The 22101-nt window shown below is 44.1% G+C and overlaps 2 long non-coding RNA genes across 4 annotated transcripts in view; one reads left to right on the top strand and one right to left on the bottom strand.

Annotated features, from left to right (window-relative positions):
• Positions 1-16007, bottom strand: part of LOC140470862 (uncharacterized) — a 1231916-nt gene extending 1215909 nt beyond the window's left edge. Inside the window, exons 1-2 of the long non-coding RNA XR_011956764.1 lie at positions 15777-16007; positions 3932-4038 (exon numbers count right to left, since the gene is read on the bottom strand). This is a non-coding gene — a long non-coding RNA (uncharacterized lncRNA). The remainder of the gene's footprint in view (positions 1-3931; positions 4039-15776) is intronic.
• Positions 16008-16609: 602 nt separating this feature from the next.
• Positions 16610-22101, top strand: part of LOC140470556 (uncharacterized) — a 161342-nt gene continuing 155850 nt past the window's right edge. Inside the window, exons 1-2 of one of the 3 annotated variants that reach the window (XR_011956514.1) lie at positions 16610-16745; positions 17718-17833. This is a non-coding gene — a long non-coding RNA (uncharacterized lncRNA). Of the gene's footprint in view, positions 16782-17527; positions 17614-17717; positions 17834-22101 lie in introns of those variants that run through there. The other 2 variants (XR_011956513.1, XR_011956515.1) reach the window with 2 other exon arrangements.

Consider the following 22101-nt stretch of genomic DNA (forward strand, 5'->3'; position numbering starts at 1 on the left):
CATCATTTGGATGGACTATGCTCATTGGGGAAACTTGCAGGATCTGTAGAAGAAACATGTGTTTCAGAGTGTATGCAATAAACCTGAACATTGTTATTTTTTTCACAGAGTTTGTGACCCGACTGGAGCAGCAATGAAGCTCGTATTGTTTTTTAAATTTCCGAGCTTGCCAAATTATTGTTGGGAAATGTAGGTGGCTTTATCAAAGCACATTTCACACTCCCCAGCTAGGAATTTGATCCCAATTCTGTCAGTCCATCCATTCCTATGGATAACAGGTATTTTAAATGTGAGCACTCCATTTAACTATTTGAATTGAATACTTCAGTGGTTAAGTCCTCTTGGATTCTTAATTTCAAATTACTCCATGTGATTTTTTGTCCCCCCTGAATTTGCCAAGCACTGGGCAGTTGTGGAATATTCCAAATATTTACAATAGATGCATTCACACTGTTGAAGGCAATCTGGTCAATTTGAATACCATTCAGGTAGTCAACAACAATACATAAGTAACTTTATGAATTGCTTACTGTTCACCAACAACGCAAGCCAAGTATTAGTGAAACCACAGATTGATTCCCATGGATTCCCAAATCTAAACAGTGCATTCCAGATATGCTCACTATCACCATCTGGGAACAGTCTCCCAAAGTGCTTCCAGAATTTAGAAAGCACACACACTGCCCTCCAAAGATAAATCTGCTGTCACAGGCTTCACTCTTATTGTATACAATGACATGTATTGTCCAGTTCTTTAACGTGACAATTGATTTCACAAACAATTTATAAAATACTTAAAATCCTGAAGAAATGTGATGTCAGCCCTTTGTAGAAGTGAATGGAAAGTGTGATGTTTGCTTGACCTTTGGCTCTATGTATCAGGCTGAACTGAACCTTTAACAAGATGTGGGATGTTTCCCACACACTATGCTTTTTTAAACAAAGATTATGCTCTGAGATTTAAATGTTCAATCAGGTTTAATAAAAATCCTTCCAAAAATTGAGTTTGACTTCAGCTCCTTTAAAGAGACATGCTCTTGGCCTTCAATTTTGCGATATATAATCATTCTTTGGTGAAGGTGGCTGTGTGTAACACTGCAGGATGTTGGGCTGAAGTGCCTGATTGGGTGGATGAGCTTTATTACTGGTGTAACTTGGTTAATTTTGAGATGAAATATTATTTTTAGTTAAATCTTGTTTTTAAACTGAGACGTGCTTGTGTAACTCAAGTGTGGAAACTATGCTCATGTTTGCAATGAACCTTTCACTTTCAGAGATTAGTATTTTTCCGATCTGTTTTGTAAATAAAGTTCACTATAGAAAGCACAATTCTGGAGAACTGCAGGTCCAGCAGCATCTCTGAGGGGAATAAAACATTGGAAGCTCCAAGTCTCATGACCATTTTTCCGTTCAGACAAAGAGTCTCTGAAATTGAAATGTAACATTATTTTTCTCTTCACCAATGCCTTCAGAACTGCTGAGTTTCTCCAGCACTTTGTTTCTGGGATTCAGATCTCCAGCACCTGCAGTTTATTGTTTTGTTATCAATCCTATGATTTGACTTGGGGAGCGAGAGGCAGCAACTGTGATCAATTTGGATAAAACTCCCCAACCATGGAAAACAAACACATAGTTCTTTATACTTTGCAAACCATGACTGTAATTAAGAAATGCAATTAAGTTAAGTGTAAGATGGTATACCACCTGCCTTGTCTCAAACTTGCTACTCATCTTTGAGGACTAATCTGTCAGAATTGTGTTTGCTCCCTTCCTTTGAGATCACAGTCCACAAATGTCCAAGTTCCAATTCGTGGGCCGGGCCCAGGATACCACATTGCAGTGGGGTGGGGAGATTTGTGTCAGCCTGAAGTTTTGTTAATAACAATCTTGCAGGTTGAAGTTGACGGTTTTGACGAATATTGCATCTTCAAACTTGGAGGAAATCCTTCTGAATGTATTGATTAACTGGACTGAGCCTGTTTACATGCAGTCCTGTTAGTAGTGTTGTAATATTTTCAGTTAATAATCACACAACACCAGGTTATAGTCCATCAGGATTATTTGGAAACACACTAGCTTTCGGAGCACCGCTCCTTCATCAGGTGATTGTGGAGGGCACAATTCTAAGGCACAGAATTTATAGCAAAAATTTAGTGTGATGTAACTGAAATTATCCATTGAAAAATACCTTGATTGTCTGTTGAGTCTTTCATCTGTTCGAATACCATGATAGTTTCACTTCTTTCATGTGTAAATCACAAATCCTTTTTTTAATAGTTGCATCCCTGACAGTGGCCCATCAAATCACTCATTGTATTAATCACTGCACAGTCTCAACAAAGGAATGAAACTGGATGGCCCACATTACATCTACTAATGCACTGAAAAATACAACAATACAATCAGCCCTCTTGACCCTGCAACTTCTGTCTCACTGTGGGCCAACAGCAGCAGCAGAACTGTACTCCAGCCCAATCTGAAATCTCATGGCCTGGTATATCCCCATTCAACCATTAACATCAAGCCAGGGGATCAACCCTAGTTCAATGGAGAATTCCGCAGGAGCAATACCAGGCATACCTAAAAATGTCCCCAAGCTACCCAACCTGCATGCCAAACAGTGCAAGCAACACCAAATAGAACTATGTGATCCAACAACCAATGGATCAGATCGGAGCTCTGCAGTTCTACCACACCGAGACAGGAATGGTGATGGACAATTAAACAACTCACTGAAGGAAGCATCACAAATATCCCCACCCTTACCGATGGAGGGGTCTCACACATCCGTGCAACAGACAAGACAACAGCATTTGCAACAATCTTCAGCCAGCAGTGCCAAGTGGATGAGCCTTCTTCATTGGTCCCTGACATCACACACGTGAATCAACTTGGTTGAAAACTTATTTCAAATCAGATCAAGAAATGGAGAAGTAGTATAAAGGCTGTCGGCCCTAAAAAACATTGTGGCAATAATACTGATGGCTGTGCTCCAGAAATTGCTGCTTAACAAGACAAGTCCAGCACTGTCACCTCCTGACATTGTGGAACATTTCTTAGGGATGTTCAACACATAAACGCAGGACAGAGCCAGCCCAGCCAATTTCCATCCATCAGTCGACACTCGCTCAGCAGTGAAGTGATGGAAGGTGTCATCAACAGTGCTGTCACGCAGCTGCTCAGCAATAACCTTCTGTGACACTCAGTTTGGGTTCTGCCAGGACCACTCCGTTCCTCCGTTCACAAACTGACAAACAGCTGAATTCCAGAGGTGAGGTGAGGGTGACAGCCCAGTCCCACTCGAAGACCACTAATTCGACTTCAGTGATATCACCGGACCTCACCACAGTCTCAGCTCATTTACTGAAACTCTCATTCATTCATTTTGTTAACACTAGATTTCATTATCTGAACCCACTCCTGGCCAGCATCCCACAATCATCCTCCCTTTAATCTCCAGAATATTGAAAACTCTACCGCCCAAAAGCTCACTTGTACCAGAACTTGCTGATCCATCAAAAGGCTCCCATTTATAAGCAACAACAATTTACTTTCACACACTTTATTTAATTCCTGGCTGTAATCATTCCTATCTTCCTGCACCACACACCCTTTCATATCTCAATAACTTATTTTAGTTTAGACTCCCAATGATGTGTTTATTTGTGAGTTCAGCTGTGTGACTCTTTCTATAGATTCCAAGGCAACACGGTCTGGAATTCCCACCCTCTAAGATCTGCTTTCTTCCTTTAAGGCATTCCTGAAAAATTGCCTATTTGGCAATGGGTTTGGTCACTGGACATAATATTCTCCAGCTGTGGCCTTATGTCAAAAGTTCTCAATATTTTTGTGAAATTAAAAACATGTTGATTTTTACAGATATCTTCTACTTCTCACTATCGCTGAGTGAATAATCTGTAATGTCTCTTACCCAACCATGTTGTGGGAGTGCCTTCACCATTCAAACTGCAGTTGTAAAAGGAAGTCAAACATCACCCTCTCCACAGGCAACAGGGCTTTGGCAATGATCACTGGCATCTGTAGGAGAAATACACATGATGTTTCAGGGAGTGCAATATGAATTATAGGGAATGAAAATGGTGCAGAATTTGACTGTCAGAAATGGAAGAAAAATCCACTCCCTATTGGAAAAAAGAATTCTTGACTGTCAAAGATATTGTGGAAAAAATAACCTGATAATGGAGCAGCATACGGTCAGGAGTCAGGCAGCAGTGGATAATCCATTTCCAAAAAGGTCTGTGAATGTAGTAGTAAAATACTAAATGTGGCAAAAATACACTCATGTGAGACTGAGGAAGCTAGATAATGAACAGGTGGACATCAAGGAGCCCAGAGGTGAATCAGAGCAGTGTTCACTTTTATGATCCCACAGTCAGAGATGTCTAGCACAAAAACAAACTCTTCAGTCCAACCCATCTTTGCAAACCAGATATTCTAACCTAAACTATTCCCATTTGCCAGCACTTGACTGACATCACTCTGAACCCTTCCTATTCAAATGCCTTTTAAATGTTACAATTTTGGTTGACCTTTAGGCTCCTTTTGAATTTTCCCCTCTCACCCTAAACCTATATCCTCTCGTTCTGGGTTCCACCACCCCAGGGTAAACACCTTGTCTATTTACGCTATCCATGCCCCTCACGATTTTATAAACCTCTTCAACATCACACCTCAGCCTATGACACTCCAGGGAAAATGGCCCCAGCATATTATGCCTCTCCCTGCAACTCAAATCCTCCAACCCTGGCAACATCCTTAAAAAAATCAATTCTCAAACCTTCCATGTTCCAGTGCCTCTTTCTGATAAGAGGGAGACCAGAATTCCACACAATATTCCAAAAGTGGCCGAACCAATGTCCTGTACAGCTCCTTTACTCAATGCTCTGAACAACGAAGGGAAGAATCCCAAACAATTTCTTCACTGTCCTATCTACCTGTGACTCTACTTTCAAGGAACTATGAACCTGCATTCCAAGGTCTCTTTGTTCAGCAAGACTCTCCAAGACCTTACAATTCAGTGTGAGTCCTGCTCTGATTTGCTTTTCTAAAATGCAGCATCTCACATTTATCTAAATTAAACCCTATCTGCCACTCCGCAGCCCATTGGCCCATCTGATCAATATGGGGGATTTTAACATGCAGGTAGACTGGGAGAATCAGGATGGTATCGGGCCTCAAGAAAGAGACTTTGTGGAGTGCCTCAGAGATGGATTTTTAGAGCAGCTGGTGCTGGAGCTGACCAGGGATAAGGCGATTCTGGATCTGGTATTGTGTAACGAACCAGACTTGGTCAGTGACCTCGAAGTGAAGGAGCCATTGGGAAGTAGTGACCATTATACAATAAGCTTCAATCTGCAATTTGAGAGGGAGTGGGTACAATCGGAAGTGACAATATTTCAGTTGAATAAAGGGAAATATGGAGCTATGAGGGAGCAACTGGCCAAAGTTCAATGGTTCAATACCTTAACAGGGAAGACCGTGGAGGAACAATGGCGGATATTTCTGTGTATAATGCAGAAGATGCAGGATCAGTTCATTCCTAAAAGGAAGAAAGATCCCAGGAGGAGACATGGGCGGCCGTGGCTGACGAGGGAAGTAAAGAAACATATAAAGTTAAAAGAGAAAAAGTATAACTTAGCCAAGATAAGTGGGAAAACGGAGGACTGGGAAGCTTTTAAAGAACAACAGAGGATTAGTAAGAAGGAAATACGCAGAGAAAAAATGAGGTACGAAGGTAAACTGGCCAAGAATATAAAGGAGCATAGTAAAAGCTTTTTTAGGTATGTCCAAGGCAAAAAAATGGTTAGCACAAAAATTGGGCCCTTGAAGACAGAAACAGGGGAATATATTACTGGGAACAAAGAAATGGCAGAGGAATTAAATGGGTACTTCAGATCTGTGTTCACTGGGGAAGACACAAGCAATCTCTCTGAGGTAACAGTGGCTGAAGGACCTGAACTTAAGGGAATTTATATTTGCTAGGATTTGGTTTTGGAGAGACTGTTAGGTCTGAAGGTTGATAAATCTCCGGGGCCTGATGGCCTGCATCCCAGGGTACTGGAGGAGGTGGCTCGGGAAATCGTGGATGCGCTGGTGATTATTTTCCAGAGTTCAATAGAATCGGGGTTGGTTCCTGAGGATTGGAGGGCGGCTAATGTTGTGCCACTTTTTAAGAAGGGTAGGCGGGAGAAAGCAGGAAATTATAGACCAGTTAGTCTGACCTCAGTGGTGGAAAAGATGCTGGAGTCTATTATAAAGGATGAAATTACGGCACATCTGGATAATAGTAACAGGATAGGATAGAGTCAGCATGGATTTATGAAGGGGAAATGATGCTTGACTAATCTTCTTGATTTTTTTGAGGATGTAACTCGGAAGATGGACGAGGGAGATCCAGTGGATCAGAAAGCTTTTGATAAAGTCCCAAACAGGAAGTTAGTGAGTAAAATTAGGGCGCACGGTATTGGGGTCAAAGTACTAGATTGGATCGAGAATTGGTTGGCTAATAGGAAACAAAGGTTAGTGATTAATGGCTCCATTTCGGAATGGCAGGCAGTGACCAGTGGGGTACCGCAGGGATCCGTGCTGGGACCGCAGCTTTTAACAATATATGTAAATGATATAGAAGATGGTATCAGCAATATCATTAGCAAATTTGCTGATGATACAAAGCTGGGTGGTAGGGTGAAATGTGATGAGGATGTTAGGAGATTACAGGGTGACCTGGACAAGTTAGGTGAGTGGGCAGATGCATGGCAGATGCAGTTTAATGTGGATAAATGTCTGGTTATCCACTTTGGTGGCAAGAACAGGAAGGCAGATTACTACCTCAATGGTATCAAATTAGGTAAAGGGGCTGTTCAGAGAGAACTGGGTGTTCTTGTACACTAGTCAATGAAGGCAAGCATGCAGGTACAGCAGATCGTGAAGAAGGCTGATAGCATGCTGGCCTTCATAACAAGAGGGATTGAGTATAGAAGCAAAGAGGTGCTTCTGCAGCTGTACAGGGCCCTGGTGAGACCACACCTGGAGTACTGTGTACAGTTCTGGTCTCCAAATTTGAGGAAAGACATTCTGGCTATTGAGGGAGTGCAGCGTAGGTTCACGAGGTCAATTCCTGGAATGGCAGGATTGCCTTACACAGAAAGACTGAAGCGACTGGGCTTGTATACCCTTGAGTTTAGAAGACTGAGAGGGGATCTGATTGAAACGTATAGGATTATGAAAGGATTGGACACTCTATCAGGAGGAAACATATTTCCACTGATGGGGGAGTGCCGAACCAGAGGACACAACTTAAAAATACGGGGTAGACCATTTAGGATAGAGATGAGGAGAAACTATTTCACCCAGAGAGTGGTGGCTGTGTGGAATGCTCTGCCCCAGAGGGCAGTGGAGGCCCAGTCTCTGGATTCATTTAAGAAAGAATTGGATAGAGCTCTTAAAGATAGTGGAGTCAAGGGTTATGGAGATAAGGCTGGAACAGGATACTGATTGGGAAAGATCAGCCATGATCATATTGAATGGCGGTGCAGGCTCGAAGGGCTGAATGGCCTACTCCTGCATCTATTGTCTATTGTCTAATATCCCATTGTATTCTGAGACAACTTTTATCTCTGTCCACAATACCTCCAATTTTGGTGTCATCTGCAAACTTACGAACCGTACCGGCTCTATTCACATCCAAATCATTTAAATGGATGAAGAAACAAATCCAAGAAAACAAAACATCAATTTCTCTGGGTTTGAATGTGGTCTGTAAATCCTGTCCTTTGATTCTCTACCAGGGAGGGCTGCACATACATACCTCTGAACTTTGCCCCCAACAAAGCTGGCGGCCGCGCACGTGTCCAGTGAATCTTTGCCCCGAATAAAGATGGCAGCGATCACACAATGAGGTTATTTTCCAGTTTACTGCAAAAACAGGACTGTAAGTTTCAAATTTGTATTTTCCGATGTGCACCAAGTGTTTGTAAAGCCTCTCAGCCCATACCAACACCATTTCTGTCCAACTTCCTGCTGTTTATTTCTTTCCTTACCAAAAGCTCTCCATCTACACGTACCGCACATCCGCGCCCACGATGAGGATGATCACGTGGTATAGTCTAGTCCCGTCCTTCATTTACTCTGATTGGTCGGAGGACCAAATGCCCCGCCAGGTCCTCCAGCTGTGCCCCTGCCTTTCCATTGGTCTTCTGCTGACATCAACCACCAGGGGCCCCATTGTTGCCTGGAGCATGCACACTGCTTCGTGGCTTTTGTTGCTGTTTATCAGTTACAAGAGTGAGACACAAAGTTAAAAATCACACAACCACCTGATGAAGAAGCTGCAAAGCTAGTCCTTCCAAATAAACCTGTTGGACTATAACCTGGTGTTCTGTGAATTTCAATTTTGTCCATCCTAATCTAACACCAGCACCTGAAAGTCAAGAGTGTGGGAAGAATGCAAAATATAACAAAAGAACTAGGAACAGGAGAAGGCCGTCCTGCCCTTTGAGCTTGCTCTGCCATTCATTAAGATCATGGCTGATCATTTTGTGGACGCAGAACCATTTACCAACGTTCTCACCATATCCCTTAATTAATTAATTAATTCTTTTTTAAAAAGCTACCTTAGCTTTAAAAACGTTTACTGAACTAGCATCAACTACTTCCCTGGGCAATGAATTCCACAGAGGTCAAGAAGTTCTTCTCAATTCAGTCCTAAATTTGCTGCCTCTAGTCTTATAGTGATGCCCTCTTGTCCTAGCTTCACCTGCCAGTGGAAACATTCCCTCTACTTCTGTTTTATCCATTCCATTCATTATTTTATATGTTTCCCATTCTTCTGATTTCCAATGAATATAATCCCAATCTACTCAGTCTCTGTTAAGCCAACCCCCTCAACTCCGGAATCAACCTAGTTAACCTCCTCTGCACCCCCTCTAGTGCCGGTACATCCTTGAGCAAGTAAGGAGACAGAAACTGCATGCAGTACTCCAGATGTGTCCTCACCAGCACCCAATACAGCTGGAACATAACCTCTGCTTTTAAACACAATCCCTTCAGCAATGAAGGCTAAAATTCCATTTGCTTTCTGAATTGATTGTTGTACCTGGTAACCAACCTTCATTCAGAAGGATACTCAGGTGCCCCTACATAGCAAATGATGCAACTTTTTAAAACTCAAGTAATAATCTCTTTTTTAATGTTACTCCAACCAAACAGTAGGACTTTACATTTATGAACATTCTATTCCAAATGCCAGACCATTGCCCACTCACTCAATGTATTAATGTTCCTCTGCAAAGTTTCACAGTTCTCCGCACACTTTGTTCTGCTACTCATCTTAGAGTCATATGCAAACTTTGACACCCTACATGTGGTCCCCAACTCCAAATCATCTGTATCAATTCTAAATAATCGCAGACCCAACACTGATCCCTGAGGCACACTATTAGTCACTGATTGCCAGCCGGAATAGTACTCATTTATCCCCACACTTTGCTTCCTGTTAGTCAACCAATCTTCTATCCATGCTAATACTCTACTCCTAACACCATGCACCTTTATATTATGCAACTGCCTCTTGCACAGCACCTTGTTGAAGGCCTTTTGGAAATCTGGGTACACCGCATCCACTGGGTCCTTGTTGTCCACCTTGCTCGAAATGTCTTCATAGAATTCCAAAAGATTTGTGAAGCATGACCTGCCCTACATGAACCCACGCTCTGTTGTCCAATGGGACAATTGCTATTAAGATTCCCTGTTATTTCTTCCTTGATAATAGACCCAAGCATCTTTCCCACTACAGAGAATAAGCTAACTGGTGTATAATTCCCCACCTTTTGTCCACCTCCTTTTTAAAAACGTGCCGTCACTTTTGCTGCTTTCCAATCTGCTGGGACTGCCACAGAGTCCAGTCAATTTTGGAAAATTACTGCCAGTGCATTTGCTATTTCTCCTGGCATCTCCTTTAGTACCCTGGGATGCATTCCATCAGGGTCAGAAGACTTTTCTGTCATTAGCTCAATTAACTCCAACAGTCCAACACTAGCTGTTCCGTAATAATGACAGTTTCCAAATCCTCACCTATCTTTGTCTCTTTGCTAATTATTGGCAAGATATTAGTGTCCTCCACTGTGATATCCCATAATTAAATGTTCCTTCTCATTTTCCAAAGGACCAACATTTACTTTAGCCACTCTTTTCTCATTCAATATAAAATTTTGTTTTCTGTCTTTATAGTCTGTGCTAGTTTTTTTTCTCATGTTCTATCTTACTTTTCTTTATAGCTCTTCTGTGGCTTTCTGTTGACCTTTATAGTTTTCCCAGTTCTAGTTTCAGGCTGTTTTTGGCCACTTTGCATGCCTTCTCTTTCAATTTGATTGCTTTCCGTAGATACCCATCACAGAGTATGCCTTTTCTTACAGTCCTTCCTTTTCACTGAAATATATCATTGCTGAGCACTTTGTAAAGTGCCTCTGAAAATCTTCCACTGCTCATCAATTGTCCCACCATAAAATCTTTGTTTCCAGTCTACTTTATCCAGGTTCTCCCTCATTCTATTGTAGTTCCCTGTTTTGAAGCACAGGACCCAGGTGTTAGATTTTATCTTCACATTCTCCATATGTATTCTAAATTCAACCATACAGTGATCACTTCTTTCAAGAGGATCCCTAACTCTGAGGTCATTAATTATTCCTGTCTCATTGCACAGGGCCAGATACTGGATAGATTGCTCCCTTGTCAGTTCCATTTCATACTGTTCAAGAAAACTATCATGGATACACTTAATAAACTCAAGGCTACCCTGACTGAGCTGGTTCGACCAAACTACATGTAGATTAAAATCACCCATGATAATAGCTGTACCATTTTACCGGCAATAGTTATTTCTTTGTTTATTGCCCATCCCAATGTGATGTTATTATTTGGTGGCCTGCACACAACATCTGTCAGTGACTTTCTTGTTGGAATTTTGAATGCATCATTCCAGTTTCTCCGAATGTACAGCAATAACAACAACTATTTGCATTGAATGGAATCTTTTACAATGGCAAATCTCCCAAGGTGCTTCATGGATGATCAAAATATTGATTAAAGAGAATGATTTTAAAATACATCTTAAAAGGAGGATAGAGAAGGTGAGGGAGGGTATTCCATAGACTTCTGCCCTTGACAGCACCATTCGTGGAGTGATGCAAGTGGGATGGGTTGGAAAGGGAATGTGCAAAGGGGAAATGGAGGGGCACAGACAGAGCATAAGGTCTTAAGGACAGAGGAGGTTCCAGACTGAGTCTCTCTGTCACAGAGTATGGCTGCCTCATGGAGTTTGAAGCTCTGCAATGGGTCCATGCATGTCACGTTAGTCGAGGAGTGTATAACGGTGGCTGAGAGAACTTTTGATGAGGATTAGTCTCCTGAGGTAGTGTGGGCTGAGGTTAGAAACAGAAGAGGAGAGGTCACACTGCTTGGAATTTATTTTATATATAGGCCTCTGCAGAGTTCCAGGGAGGTGGAAGAGAGGATTAGCAAAATTATTCTGGATAGGAGTGAAAGTAACAGGGTGGTCAACATGAGGGACTTTAACTTCCCCAAAATTGACTGGACATGTTATTAATCTAATACGTTGGATGGATCGGTTTTTATCTAATGTGTACAGGAGGGTTTCCTGACACAGTATGTTGAAGGGCCGACAAGAGGGGAGGCCACATTGGATCTGGTCCTTGGTAATGAACCAGACTAGGTGTTTGATTTAGTTGTAGGTGAGCACTTTGGAGAGAGTGACCATAATTCAGTTAAGTTTAGTTTAGTGATGGAAAGGAATTAGTACATGCCACAGGTCAAGAGTTATTGATCGGGCAAGGGCAATTATAATGCTATTAGGCAAGAATTAGATGCACAGAATGGGGTAGCAAAATACAGGGAATTCAGACAATGGAAATGTGGAGTTGGTTTAAGGAACAGATATTGCATGTCCTTGATAGGTATGTCCCTGTCAGGCAGGAGGAAGTGATAAGGTAAGGGAACCTTGGTTTACTGTGGAAACTGCATCTCTTGTTACGAAGAAGAAGGAAGCTTTTAAGTGTTGATGAGGCAAGATGGTTCAGATGAGGAGATGGAGAATTACAGATCAGCTGAGAAGGATTTAAAGAGAGAGTTAAAAAGAGCAAAGAGAGGACACGACCAGTCTTTAACACATAGAATAAAGGAGAACCCTAGAGCTTTCTATAGGTATGTGAGGAATAAAAAGATGATTAGGGTAGGAATAGGGCCAATCACAGACAGAATGGGAAGGTGAGTGTTGACCCTGTGGAGATCGGAGAGATGCTAAATGAACATTTCTCATCAGTTTTCACTCAGGAAAAGGAGAATATTGTAGAGGAGGAGAATGAGGTGTGAGATATTAGACTAGAAATCATCAAGGTTAGTTACGAACAGGTGTTATCAATGATGGAAGGAGTGAAAATAGACAAGTCCTCTGGGCTGGATGGGATTTATCCGACGATTCTCTGAAAAGCTGGGGAGAAGGTAGCATAGCCTTTGGCTTAGATATTTGAGTTGTCATTGTCTGCAGATTTCGTACCAGAGCAGTGGAAGATTGCAAATGTTGTGTCCTTGTTCAAGAAGGTCAGGAGAGATGATCCAGGTAATTATAGACCAGTGAGCCTTACTTCTGTTGTAGGAAAGGTTTAGGAAAGGATTATAAGATTTAAAATCATCTGGCAAACATCAATTTGATTTCAGATAGTCAACTTGGTTTTGTCAAGGGCAGGTCATGTCTCACAAACCTCTGAGTTTTTTGAGACGGTCACCAAGCTTGTAGATAAGGGTAGGGCATTTGACGTGGTATACATGGACAAAAGTAAAGCCTTTGACAAGGTTCCACATGGTAGGCTGTTGGAGAAAATGCAGAGGCATAGAAACAAGTCTCACTACGAGAGCAGATTTGTTCAAGCAAATTCGAAGGCAGGTTTGCAGATGGGAAAGCAAGCAAGAAAGCTCCGTTCTTGTCCATGTAAAATTCTGCAGTTGAATAACAAAGCAGTTTCTGCCCAGTTTCAAACTGGGGACCTTTCGCGTATGAGGCAAACGTGATGAGTCCAGTTACTGGTCATGTGCCACCAGGATCTGTTTTGGGACCACTGCAGGTATAGGTGAATGGATTAGGAAATTTGCAGATGACACTAAAGTCAGTGTAGTAGTGGACAATGTGGAAGAATGTTACAGGTTGCAAGCGGACTTGGATAAACTGCAGAATTGGGCTGAGAGGTGGCAAATATAGAGTTCAATGCAACTAAATGTGAGGTGATGCACTTTGAGAAGAATATCAGGAAGGCTGAATACTGGGTCAATGGAAAAAATCTTGGTAGTGTGGTGTGCAGAGGGATCTTTGAGTCCATGTACATAGATCCCTGAAAGTTGCCACCCAGGTTGATAGCGCTGTTAAGGCGGTAAACGGTGTGTTCGGCTTCATTCATGGAGGGATTGAAATACCATACTGCAAGTATACAAAATGCTGGTGCAGCTACACTTGGAATATTGTGTTCAGTTCTGGTGCCCATATTTCGGGAAGGATCTGGAAACATTAGAAAATGTGCAGAGGAGATTTACCAGAACATTGCCTGGTCTGGAGAGAAGGTCTTGTGAGGAAAGGCTGAGAGACTTGAAACTCTTCTCATTGGCAAGAACAAGGCGAGAGGGGATTTGATAGAGATATACAAGATGATCAGAGGATTAGAAAGGTAGGCAATGGAGGTATTTTTCCTAGGATGATGACGTCAGCATGGGGGGAATGGGGGTGGAACCCTGCTCATGACTCCACCTCCATTTCCCCCACTCCATTTACAGGCTCCGCCCCTACTCCCAGCTCCACACTCACACCAGATCCCAGCTCCCAGACCTGCCGAGTTTTCACCATCCCTCCAGACCTTCCCCTCACTGGGGACGAACGATCAGATCTTAGCAAAGGACTCATCTTCATCCCCCTCCGTCCACTCATCAATGAATTTAATACATGCCGTGACATTGAACAATTCTTCTGTTGCCTCCGCCTCCGAGCTTACTTTCACAATCAAGACTCCGGCCCACCTTCCGAGGACCCCTTTGCCCATGTCCAACACACTGCATCCACCTGGACACCTCGCGCTGGCCTATTACCTGCCCTCGACCTCTTCATTTCCAACTGCCGCCGGGACATTAACCGCCTCAACCTGTCATCCCCCCTCCCCCACTAAAACCTCTCACTCTCACAACGCGCAGCCCTCCAATCCTTTTGCTCTAATCCCAACCTCACCATCAAGCCAGCAGATAAAGGGGGCGCAGTGGTAGTCTGGCACACTAACCTTTACACCGCTGAACCAAACGCCAACTCGAGGACACCTCTTCCTCCTGCCCCCTCGACCATGACCCCACACCCCCATCACCAAACCATCATCTCCCAGACCATGCAGAACCTTATCGCCTCAGGAAATCTCCCACCCACAGCTTCCAACCTCACAGTCCGGGAACGCCGCACTGCCCGGTTCCACCTCCTTCCCAAGATCCACAAGCCTGACCACCCTGGCCGACCCATTGTCTCAACATGCTCCTGCCCCACTGAACTCATCTCTACCTACCACGACACTGTCCTATCCCCCTAGTCTAGGAACTCCCCACATACATTCGAGACACCACCCACGCCCTCCACCTCCTCCAAGACTTCAGTTCCCCCGGCCCCTAATGCCTCATCTTCACCATGGATATCCAATCCCTCTACACCTCGATCCGCCATGACCAGGGCCTCCAAGCCCTCCATTTTTTCCTCTCCCGACTTCCCCAACAGTACCCTTACACCAACACTCTCATTCATTTGGCTGAACTGGTCCTCACCCTTAACAAGTTCTCCTTTGAATTCTCTCACTTCATCCAGAACAAGAGGGTAGCCATTGGAACACGTAAGGTCCCCAGCTATGCCTGTCTCTTTGTTGGCTATGTAGAACAGTTGATCTTCCATAGTTACACCAGCACCACTCCCCACCTCTTCCTCCGCTACATTGATGACCGCATTGGTGCCACCTCGTGTTCCTGCGAGGAGGTTGAGCAATTCATCAACTTCACCAACACATTCCACCCTGACCTTAAATTTACCTGGACCATCTCTGACACCACCCTCCCCTTCCTACACCTCTCCATCTCCATTAATAATGATCGACTTGACACTGATATTTTTTACAAACCCACCGACTCCCACAGCTACCTGGATTACACCTGTTCCCACCCTACCTCTTGCAAAAATGCCATCCGGTATTCCCAATTCCTCCGCCTCTGCTGTATCTGCTCCCAGGAGGATCAGTTTCACCACACAACACACCAGGTGGCCTCCTTCTTTAGAGACCACAATTTCCCTTCCCACATGGTTAAAGATGCCCTCCAATGCATCTCGTCCACAACCCACACCTCTGCACTCAGACCCCACCCCTTCAAACATAACAAGGACAAAACGCCCCTGGTGCTCACCTTCCACCCTACCAACCTTCGCATAAACGAAATCATCCGCCGACATTTCTGCCACCTCAAAACAGACTCCACCACCAGGGATATATTTCCCTCCCCACCCCTTTCTGACTTCCGCAAAGACCGTTCCCTCCATGACTACCTGGTCAGGTCCACGCCCCCCCACTACCCACACTCCCAATCTGGCACCTTCCCCTGCCACTGCAGGAATTGCAAAACCTGCGCCCACACTACCTCCCTCACCTCTATCCAAGGCCCTAAAGGAGCCTTCCAATTACCTCAAAGTTTTGCCTGCACATCCAGTAATATCATTTATTGTATCCGTTGCTCCCGATGCGGTCTCCTCTACATTGGGGAGACTGGACACCTCCGAGCAGAGCACTTTAGGGAATATCTTCGGGACACCTGCACCTCTCAGGCCTCTCGATCCAAGATTCGGGATAGTTTCAAGATATCACAAGGCATCGACTCTAACTTCCCTTGTCCCTGAGCCTGCTGAGTCACGCCTGAATCAACTCTGCAATTGAGAGGAAGGGGCTGGACTGGAGGACCGAGCAGCGGCCGGTCCGCCAACCAGAGTGAGTGAGGAGCGGGACCAAAGCATTCTCGGGGTTGAACGCTTCAGGATTGGTCAGAAAGCAAACTATTTTGCAGAATTGATCATCCTCACGACACAGTGGAGCATGACACCTCTCCCATGAATCAATGTGAGATTTTTAAGAAATAGTTGAGATGTGAATCTGATAACGTACATTAGGGAGATTTAAACAATCCTGAGAGAAACACATGGGTGATTTTGAAATAGTGTAGGGGGACGAGCTGAGAATAATTCACAGGTCGGTTTACACAAGTCGAGTAAGAAACTTATTTTGAAACTCCCAGAACAATTGGTAATTTACATATCTGGCTAGCATGGTTAAATTGGATCGATCAATCTATTTGCATATAAACCACTCAATGATTGCAACTCGACAGAGCATTTGTTAATGACTAATATTTCACCCATGATCCTGTGCAGTTATGAATATTGTGGATAAAGTCACTGGCAATCTCAGACGCACGCGCAGTTTGGTTTCCATACAGAGCATGCGCACTGTCACATTGATCAGGTCACTGAGAAAGATAGACATGGAGCTGCTTTCTCCGGCAGCGGCTGCGATCAGCTTCAGAGAGCGGCGCTCAGAGCCAGTGTGTGGGAGCCAAGCTGGGAGAAAGGAGCGGAGAGATTTCACAAGTCCTGGAATCAGGTTAAAAATAACTCGAAAAAGACCCTCCAGGCCCGGGTAAGGAGGTGGCGGTCTCTGATCAGGGAAGGGGCCCAGGGTCACGGCCGCCATTTGTTTGAGGGAAGAGTGAGCGCTAATGGCCGCCATCTTGAGAAGGTCAAGGTGCAGGAGGGCGGGGCTCCCGGGGTCTGTAGACCAATCAGAGGAAAGGGAAGACCCATTGTTATTGATTAATTCCACGAACACAGCGTCACTGGGCGATCCTGCAGGAATATCCTCTCTCAGTCCTGCTGGGATGTTTCACCCCATCAGAACCAGCAGCTCTCCTCCTCTCTCAGCTCCCCTTCTGTCCTTCCTGCAGCATCTGTCCCCTGGAACATTGAGCTGCCTGTCCTGTCCCTCCCTCTGCTGTTGTTTCTGTAATACCTGTGATATCCCAGTCCCATCTTAGATTACTTCACTAAAGACAGGAATGCACCCGATGGATTTTTATTAACATCAGCAATTGTTTAATACTCACTTACAGGTTTTTAATTACATCATTTTTGAAGCATTTACTTCACATTCAACCATTTGCAATGGTGGGATTTGAACCTGTGTCCAGAGAACACTTGCTGAGTTTCTGGATAAATTCTCACACAATAATGCCACTAGGCCATCACTTCACCTGCTCACAGTTTGTATATCCCAGTGCAACATGAATCAAAACTCTTTCTTCCTGCACAATTGTTTGAGCCGGCACTCTGGTGATGTGACTCAGTACCTCTCCATGTGGTATCCCTCACTGTGTGTGTCTAATTGCTGCCTCTGTCAGCGTCTCTCACTTTTGAAGCTACTCCAGATCATAAGCCAACAGAATTCTCCACTCCAGAGAGATGAGGCAACACAGGTCAGGATTTTCCAGATCTCTGTGGGCTCAGTGCCATTCTGTATGTGTAACCTTCAAAGCATTCGTCTAATTTCCCATTTTGCCTATTTCTGTGTCTTCTACAGGTACCCATGGTGTTCTTGACTCAATAGACTGGCCAACGACTGGTTGGGACGATGGTTGGTCAGCCAGAAAGACAAAGTCAGGGAGGTCGGGAGTCTTCAATAAATCCTGCTGCCAGGTAAGATCATTCCAGTGCACAGAGCAGAGGGATCCAAACATCAGCTAACAAGACATGACATAGAGAAAGTGCTGCAGGGGGAGCACAGTACAGACACACCCCAGGCTCAATCACCACGCCTGCTGCAAGTTTTGTTGTAATGAGACAGCATCGAGAGTTCCCAGTTATCAGTCCAGGCCTGTGCTTTCTTAGGGAGCATCAGAACAACTGAGGGGAAAGCAGGCCTCCCACGAGAGAGTGGTAATGCTGCCTGGGATCTTTCTGTTCCCTATTCCCTCTCCAACACTGTATCTATGGCTTGTATTGATGACCAGTGCCTTTAATCATTCTAACTTCTATAGCAGTTCATGTTCTGTCATGTCCTCCCCTCTCACCAATTATTTCACATATTTGAAACCTCTAATCCAGATGACCATTCGTATCGCTGTAACTTGCTTCAGTCTCTACAACATGCCTTGTCTCGATAGTCTCCTCCTCCATGAACTGGAGACATCGGGTCTGTTTCTGTGCTGCATGACTTTTCGGCTGAGATTTCCTAAATGGAATGAGTCAGAATTGCCTGTGTTTGGCCCATATCCCTTCAAACCTTCTCCTCTCCATGTACCTGCCCGAGTGTCTTTTCCGTGTTGTAATTGTACTTATTTTCACCATTTCCTCTGGCAGTCCATTCCATCCATGCACCATCCTCTGTGGATAATGTTGCCCCTCAGCTCCCTCTTTAAATCCTTGTTCTCTTACCTCACGTTTATGCCTCTAGCTTTGGACTCACCTACCCTTGGCAATTTACCTTACTTAGACTATACATAGTTTCATAAACCTTTATAAGGTCACCCCGTGGCCTCCTCTGCCCAGGAGAAATATTGACGACAGTGTTACCAATATCTCCAACTCATGTTCTCAATGCTCTGACCAATGAAGACAAGTGTGCCAATTGCCGCTTTCAACACCCTGTCGCCCTGTGATGCCAGTCCAAGGAACAATGTAACTGCACCCCCTGGTGTCTCTTTTTTTCTAAAATACTGCCCAGGGCCCAACCATTACCCGTGTTAGTCCTCCCTGGTTTGTCTGAACTAAATCCAATACCTGAATTAAATTCCATCTTTCATTCCTTGGCCCAGTTGATTAACATCCCCTTCGATAACTATATTCTCTGCCCACTCTTCCACTAATCTTGGTATCCATAAACATACTAACAGGGACACCTATATTTTCACTCTAGTTGTTTATGTAAGTGGTGCACAACAGTGGTCCCAGCACCAGTCCTTACAGCACACCGCTGGTCAGAGGCCCCAGTCTGAACAACAACCCTCTCCCCCCACCCTCTGTCTCCCACTGTCATCCCATTTTGTATCCAGTTGGCTAGCTCTCCCTGATCCCTTGTGATCTAACCTTACTAACCAATGTATCATGTTACACCCTGAACAAGGGTTTGCAGAAGCCAGAAACAACGTCTGTTGCTCTGCCTTCATCTATCTTTTTGGTCACATCTTGAGCAAACTCCAGTCAAGTTTGTGGGACATGTTATCCCACGCACAAAGCCATGCTGGCTGTCTGTAATTAGGCCTTGTCTTTCCAAGGCCTACCTCTCAGAATGACCTCGAACAACTGACCCACCCTGATGTCTCGCTCATCAGTCTGTAGTTCCCTGGCTTTCTCTTGTAGCCTTTCTTAATTAATGACACAACATTATATTCATAGTCGGAGTCATACCGCACTGTTCAGTTAACGCTAACCATACTCTAAAACTGATCTTGTCCCACCTGCCTGTTCCTGGGTCATATCCCTTCAAACCTTTCCTATTCCTGTACTACTCCAAATGTCTTTTGAACATTGTAATTGTCCCCATGTTCACCCCTTCCTTAGGAAGTTCATTTCACACACAACCCACCCTCTGTGTAACAATGTGCCTCATGTCTTTTTTTTAAAATGTCTCTCCTCTAAACTTAAAAATGTAGTGCCTTGTCTTGAAACTCCCCTGTCCAAGGGGAAATATAACTCCCATTAACTCTATCGATCCCCTCATGATTTTATAAACTTCTATGTGGTCATCTGTCAACATTCAGGTTTCAGTGAAAAATACCAACCTATTCAGCCTTTCTTTATACTGAAGCCTTTTGTACCCAGCCACATCCCAGTAAACCTCCTCTCAACCCTTTCCAACTTAATAATATCCTTCCTATAACTGGGCGACCAGAACTGGACACAGTATTCCAGAAGAGGACTCACCAATGGCCTGTATAATCTCAATGCGACTTCCCAACTCCGATATCCAAAGGACTGAGCAATGAAAGCAAGTGAGGCCAGCACCTTTTTTTAAACTATCCTGTCTCTCCATGTTGCAAACTTCAAAGAATTATGTAGCTGAACCCTGAGTTCTCTCTGTTCTACAACACTACCGAAGGTTTTGCCATTAATTGTATAAGTCCTGCATGTGTTTGTTGTACCAAATGCATTTCCTCGCATTTATTCAGATTGAACTCCATCTCCAGTTTTTCAGCCATTCACACATTTCATCAGGATCCCTTTGTAATCTCAGAAAACCTTCTTCACTGTCCACAATGCCACCCTCCAGTCTAACAGCCTATCACACATAGCTCTCGATGGTACAAGTATCTCTGCTAGGGGCCCTACAATTTCTTCACCAGCTTCCCACAATGTCCTGAGATCCATTTGATCAGGTCCTGGGGATTTATCTACCTTTGTGTTTTAAAACCTCCAGCACCTCCTTTTCTATAATGTGGACTCATTTCAAGACATTGAGTCATAGAGATGTACAGCACGGAAACAGGTCCTTCGGACCAACCCCTGCATGACGTTTCTAGTCACATTTGCCACAATTTTCCCAATATCCCCATAAACCTTTGCTATTCATACACCCATCCACATGCCTTTTAAATGTATTTCTATCAGCCTCCACTATTTGCTCTGGCAGCTTATCCCATCCACTCTGCTGGAGCCAGTTGTCCTTTAGACCCCTTTGAAAAGTTTCCCTCGCCTGGGGAAATGACCTTGTCTATTGACCCTGTCGATGCCCACCATGATTTTAAACACCTTTTATCGGTTAACTCCTCAGCCTCCCATGTTCAAGTGAAAACAGCCCCAGCCTATTCAGGCTTTTCCCTGAAGCACAAACCCTCCAACCCTGGCAACATCTTTGGTCATTTCTTCTGAACCCTTTCATGTTCCACGATATCCTTCCTGTGGCATTGAGACCAGAATTACACACAGTATTCCAATAGTGGTCAGGCCAAACACTGTTTAGTTCCCCGAGCCCCCCAGTCTTTATCCACAGTAAGTTCCAAAGTGAAATATTTGTTTTGGATCTTGTCGTTTCACACATCGTTGCCTTCATTGATCATTAAGGAGACCGGGTTTGTCCCGAGCTCTTCTTTTGCTCTTAATACACTTGTAGAGTCTCTTTGGATTCTCCTTAACTTTCTCTGCCAAAGCGATCTCGTGTCCCCTTTTTACATTCCTGATTTCCATCCTAAGTGTATTTCTACAGCCCCGATGCTCCTGAAGGGATTCCCTTGAGTCAGCCAGTTATATCTGACATGTGACCCCTTTTTTTCCTTGACCACAGCCTCGAAACTCAGCCAGTGTTTCCTAATTCAGTCAGCATTGAGCTGCACACTAACAGGAACACGCTGGCGCTGAACGCTCCTTTTATCTCGGTTTTAAAATATTCCTACTTGCCAGACTTCCCTTTATCTGCAAATAGCCTTCCCAGATCTACTTTAAAAATTCCTGTCTAATACTATCTTGCTCCATTGAATAACTTTAACTTGTGGTCCAGGCCTGTCCTTTTCCATCGCTATTTTCAAACTAATACAATTGTGGTAACTTTCCAAAGTGCTCCCCCACTAACACCTCAGTCCTGTTCCCGACCTTGTTTCCCAAGGGGAGGTCAGGTTTATCCCCATTCTCCAGTTGGGCCATTTACATAATGACTGGGAGTTTTCGGAACACACTAAACAAATTCCTTCCATCCAAATGCTTAACTTAGTAGCAATCCCAGTCCAGGTTTGGAACGGTTAAGATCCCCTATCATTACAACCCTATTATTCTAAGAGATATCTGAAATCTCCTGACATATTTGCTCCTCCATCTCCCGTTGCCTATCGCTGTAGTCTGACCGTAGAAAACTAATGACCAATTTTTATTTCTCGGTTCCACTAATATCGTTTAACTGGGCGATCCTACATGAATCCTCCCTCTAGGTACTGCTGGGATGTTTCCCCCAATCAAACCCACCCGCTCTCCTCCTG

This window comes from Chiloscyllium punctatum, chromosome 52 (genome assembly GCF_047496795.1).
Source record: "Chiloscyllium punctatum isolate Juve2018m chromosome 52, sChiPun1.3, whole genome shotgun sequence".
Classification (NCBI taxonomy): domain Eukaryota; kingdom Metazoa; phylum Chordata; class Chondrichthyes; order Orectolobiformes; family Hemiscylliidae; genus Chiloscyllium; species Chiloscyllium punctatum.